Genomic DNA, 6,192 nt, shown 5'->3' on the forward strand with positions numbered 1-6,192 from the left:
AGCACATCGATGTACGCTACCATTTCATCAAAGACCTTGTAGAGAAAGGTACGATTGAAATGTTTTTCATAAGTACAGATCATCAACTTGCTGATATTTTTACAAAGGCTCTTGATGAAAAGAGATTCAACTTTTTAGTTAGCAAATTGGGGATGCTCAATCTTCACTAACGTAGACAGAGCCTCTGTATGTACTATACAGAGCGTTTGCATCCCTCCTGAGCATGCTTCTAATTTTTAAGTTTTAATCCATGAGACAGAGCCTCTTGCTCAAGTTTGTATCGTCTTATTATACATAGCCTTTGTACCTTGTTCACCATGTTTTCCCATTACTTATCATTTATGATCCAAGCATAGTTCAATGGGTAGAAAAGTCAAGCAAAGCTAAAGTCGAGGGGGAGCATTAGATCATGCATAATACAGATCCTCTGTCTCTAAAAACTTTCATGATTATAGGACAGAGCCTCTGTATGTACTATACAAAGCTTCTGCCTCTAAACATAACAAGTTTGTTAGTCAGAGGACATGTATAGTCCAATCATGAGTCTCTCTATGAGATCCTAAGGTATGTTATCTTTCACTCTATTAATACTCTAGTTTCTTTCTCAAATTCTTTTGAATAATCCAAGTATAGTAACTCTGTAGTCAAATACAGATCTTCTGTCTCATTTTTGTTTGTTGTGTTCAAACCAGAGTATGAACGCTCGTCAAATTCTTATTTAAGGTTTTTAAAATATATTATTTTAAAAGGAAGGCATACAATTCTTATTTTTTAATATTTTATTAGACTGTCACCTATAAAAGCTTCACTGCCTGTAACTTTAAATTTTCAAATATGGGAGGCGCCATTTGCAGCCTGTAACTTTGGGGCGCATATCACTCAAGTGCTTTCATATTTTCCCTATTTAAACAATTTTATTTCCCCCAAATTTTCTTTTACGCCTTAACAAATTCAAGAAATTTCATCGTCTTCAAGCTCTCAACACCTTACCGCCATTGACGATCTTCGAAAAGCTTTCTGAAACTGTAATCTTTGGTGGAAACGTCCAAGATCTTTCTCCAAGTAAGTCCATTAAACCCTTCTCCAGATTTCTTAAAGAATCAAGAACCGATTCTTTCAAAACCCTAGTCTTTCAAAACCCTCCATCAAACCTGCAACAATGTCTTCATCTGATTCAGCCAACTGTCAGACTCACACTACAACCCTAAAAACAGTGGAAGAAACCCACCAAAACGTGGTTCTACTCCCACTGAATCCAAACAATCATGCCCTTCATCTCACTTTAGACAGTTTCAACCCAAAAGTTCACCCTGTCATTGACATTCTTTAACACCATTTCTTGAACCTTGCTCTTACAAACTCCGACGACCTTGTCCCTGAGCGTTTCATCCAGGAGATTTGGCAACCCTATTCCATAACCGAATCCCAACGCAAGATTGTTGGAGTATTCTACGTACCCTTCTCCAAGGAGTACGTCACTGTCAGGATTTCAAGGTCCTTGTTTTCACGTGTTCTTCAGATTGCAACCAAGATGGATCTTGGTTTAAGTGAGTATGCCCCTCTCCCATTTGGGGATGAGCTGGTAGTCTTCTTGAAGTTCTTGGGATACAACAAGACGATTCAATATCCTTCCCAATACCGACGACAGTACCTGCCACCAATATGGAACACAATGTTCACATTGGTGAACCGATCATTGACAGGGAAGATTGGAAGTCTTGAAATGTGTTCGACCAATATACTACAAATCATGTATGGGATTTTCTTTGACCTTTCTTTGGACTACTCCTTGATTTTATACACGGAGTTCAAGGCTGCTGTTGCGAAGAAGTGCCAGGAGGCGGCAAAGGGGAAGGACTTGTCGGCACTCCTATTTCCTCGTTTTCTGGGTCTTCTTCTAAAACTCATCCTTGACGAAAACAATATTGATGTGGCTAATCTGCCTGTACACAAGGTGAATGTGCTCACTTCATACAAACCAACTGTCAACAAGGAAGGGTACGCTATAGAGAGACCAATACCAATGAAACTTCTAGCATACATGAAGACGAAGGAGATAAAGAGAGCATATAGACGTGTATGCAAGGAACTAGAACCAATGCCTCGAACCACGGCATGCATAGAATCAAACCAAGAGGGTGAGAAAATAGAGGAGGCATAAAAGCCTCAGGCAGAGGATGAGGAAGTGAGACAAGAGAAGGAGAGGGAGAAAAAGAGAAAGAGGGCGGAGGCAAGAAAGAAGAGAGTTGAAAAAGAAAGGATGAGGAAGGAAGAAGAGGAGAGAGAAGAGAGAGTGAAATAAGAAGAAATTGCTCGATCGAAGGAAGAAGAGAGAATCAGAGAAGAGGAGGCCAACCGAGGCTTGGAGCTCTTCTCGAGTTCTGAAGCAGAAGATGAATAAGAGCGTCAAGATGTTGCTGGGTCTAATGCAACAAATGACGGGAAAGATGCTCTTTATAAATATGTGGGCGTAGCTGTTGAATTCAAAGAGAATGAAGAGGATGAGAAGGAAGGAGGTGAAGATGCTGCTCTGCCTCAGGTCGAGCCAGAGCAGCCTAGGACTGTGAATAGGCACATCTATTTTCCTAGCCCAACTCCCAGTACTACCACATCATCTAACTCTAGTGGTTGAGACACAGAGATCATTGAACAAGAGGTGCACACCTCGATCCCTAACCTGCCAAACCAACCAGAGGTCACATTTGCCTCTGGTCAAATTAGCCAAAGGGAAGCCACATCCCAGGGATCACCCTCTCAAAAGGGTGAAACCTTTGAAAAGATAGGTGATATGTCTCCCCATATCACGCCACTCTCCCAACCAGAGGATTTTGTTTCCTCTACACTAGTCATCTCCCCACTTTGTTCAGAGCAAGGATTAGGTGCACAAGACTTGGAGACCCTCGAACAGTCTCCTAGTCTACTCATAGAGGGTCCTCTGGCCGACTCTGAACCTGCCTTGGAACCCCTTCATGATAAAACAACGGTAGTGCCCTCTCCCCTAAGAGAGACACAAGGATCTGCTGGAAATCCTTCCTCGACCACCATCCCACAAGTCGAGATAGAAGGTATCCTTGGAACAAGGACTCACTCTGGCCCATGTGTTGAGCCAGAGGTTACCAGTACAGCATATGTCACAAGGGATGAGTTCCAGTCCTTTGCCACCTTTGTGTTGTGCTCCTTGGATGAGCTAAAACTCAACATGGCCCATGTAGAGCCATCTCCTTCTGCATTTGCTTTGGATGAAGTTCGATCATCCTTAGCAGTATTGAGGGCTGAGTCTATGACGAATGCCTATCTCCTCAATCAATTACAGGAATTGATGGCCAACAATGTAGAGGCCCTGCAAAGGGACCTTGCACACATTCAGAGGGATGGAGCTTCCACTTCATCTCAAGATGCTCAGGCGCTCATTCCTCTAAATGTCCCAGTTGACTATGTCACCCAGTCAGCAATGAATGCTCTGGATGACCGACTCCTCCAAAAGGTGGCCAATTTCACGTCCGACTTCAACAGCAAGGCCAAGGAAGCAGCAGCCAAAGTGTGCCGTTCTTTGGCAGCCTTCGTATACCGTACAGACATGGAAATCCTCAAAGCCACAGCCGCAACAGAAGATATTGTTGAGCTTTTTGAGGCAAAGATCAAGGCCATGCCACTAGTGGATGTACAGAGGCCGAAAAGAAGGATGGAACCAACTGCATGTGCTGAGACCTTGAAGAAGAGGAGGCTTGACGATGATAAGGACCCAGACATGTCTGGCCCTCAAAGTCGTCAAGAGGGGGAGAACCAGCCAACAGCCGCCACAAGCACCATTCCAAGGGCTGCCCCTTCTGCCTCTGCTCCTCGCCAATAAGCGCCAGCATCATCAAGCCAGAGATCGAAGATGCACAGTGCAAAGGCGATAAGGAAAGGGAAATGCCCGCGACATCCACAACAGAACCAGAAGGGCAAAAGAAAGATGAAGAGGATGTGATCCAACTTCTATCTGTATACATCTCTTCATCTGAATAGAGCCCCTTTCATCCTCTACATAATATGACATGGAGACTGCTACTCCATCTACAAGGAGGCGTGAAGAAGAAGTGGTGGCACTAGAAGAAGTAACAATTGCTGCACCAACACCACACAGGAACACGCAGAGAGCTAAGGTCTCTGTTCAAGGGACTAGAGTTGTCACACTTGCTATGAGGCAGGAGGTTCCAGTCAATCCATGCAAGCGAGATACAGGCACAAGAAGTAGGCCTCAAAGCTCCAAACGACCCTCTGATCGAGTACAAGAGATCAGGGATAGTATGGATGCACTGATGAGGACCACACCTCGTGATAAGCCAATCAAGGACACCACAGATAGCGAAGACCTCTACCAATTCCTCTACAGCCTGCGGGATGAGACAACAGTCATCCAGATCAACCTCCATCCAACGGCTCAAGAGAACATTAATGTTGATCCTAGATCTCTCAATAACACTAATAATTAAGTTAACAATAACCAAATTATAGTGTTTGAATGAATAAAATGATGAACACTCAAGAACAATGTATGAACATTCAAAGAATAAACTTGAGAGCCAAAGATTTCACTTTATTCCAACGATTATGAAAAACGTAAAGTGTCAAAAATTACAATAGGCCTAACCACCTATTATACTAGTAATCTAATAAGAAGATAACTATCTAGTGAGACTATTTAGCTAATCTTCTACTAACAGATAAAGCTTATCTAAAACATGGATAAACATTAAAACAAGATAAACTTTGTAGAATCCAGTTGTTGATTGGTCATCTCCAGCTGTCTTTCTTGGTGTATGAGTTCAACCATATCTTCATATCTTCATTGCTTGCCTCTGGTTGAACTGGTGAGGGAAACTCTAAGTGTTAGTGCCCAGAGGGGTTATGGAGATGCACTTTCTATCACATCTCTGGTCAGTTCATCGGCCCTCTGGTTGTTCTTCACACTTAGTCATTTTTCCTTGAAGTCTTCCATCGGCCTTCTGGTTCTTCATCATTTGTTTGTCTTCATTACTTCATGCATAATACTTATGGGGTCTAACAATCTCCTAAGTAATGAAAGAACAAACATTAACTAATCTAAGAACATTCAAAGTATGAGTGAAGAACAAAGACTATTCTAACGAAAAGCATATTTTGCCAAATTTTTCATTGGAACAAATGATGAATTCTTACATCGATGAAATGGAAATTAAAAGACAAAAAAAAAGACTACATTCATGGTCTCCCATGTGATATATCCCAAAAGCGCAAGAGTAGTCCTCTATATTCGACGACTGTAGATACCTCATGTATCAGTCTCTATCCATCGTCTATTGGCACATGAGGTCTGCCCAACCTGTCTCTGATGGCTTTCTGAAACCTTTTAAGTGTTTCATTTGAGTACTTAAAGGCCTTAGTCAACCTAAAAAATTTCTTCATGCCGAACTCATTTTTATATACCAGACCCAGTTCTGGTTGAGTAAGGACAGAGGCAGACCTCTTCTCCTGCAGGCCAGGGAAGTCTTCATCGGGTGGAGTGCAGGAAAGTTTGTCGATGCCAAGCCGAAGAGCAATTTCAAAGTCACTCTTGGATCGACGCTTCACCAAGGTCTCTATTGTCTGCATGATCACTCTGTTCGCCATCCCAAATCATATACCCTGATCCTGTCGCTGAGTTGTGTACGCGTAAAGCTTAATCAAGTCATAAGGACTTAGATTCATCAAGTCATTGTCACTAAAAATGCTGACCTGACCGTGGGCTCGCTCCACTGTGTTGCAGCCTTCTACAAAAAGAAGGCTGACTACTACCAGCAGAAGTCTCTGCTAGCTAAATCAAGTGAGCTAGTAACAGATGAGTCCTCTGATGAAGATGAATAGAAGGGTCTTCTCGCTTGGGAAGACTCGGACACAGAGGATGAGCTCTTCTGTGGGATGGCAGACATCAACTCAGACTCCTCTGAAAGAAATGACCAAGAGGTTTCTACTTCTTACTTTTCTCAATCACTTGATCTTTACACAGAGATCATTGATAACCTCGATTCATGTCACTTGGAGCATTTCAATCTAAAAGAAAAACTTTCTCTCTGTGAAAAAAAAGTCATTCTGCTCACAGAGGAAAGAAATAGATTTTTTAAAATGTTTGAAGAGGCTCAAACTAAGTTCATAAATTTAGAAAATTCTTCAAAGGAAAAGTTTGCCGAGGTT

This window comes from Cynara cardunculus (assembly GCF_001531365.2).
Source record: "Cynara cardunculus var. scolymus isolate 2C chromosome LG 2, CcrdV1, whole genome shotgun sequence".
In the NCBI taxonomy this organism is placed as follows: domain Eukaryota; kingdom Viridiplantae; phylum Streptophyta; class Magnoliopsida; order Asterales; family Asteraceae; genus Cynara; species Cynara cardunculus.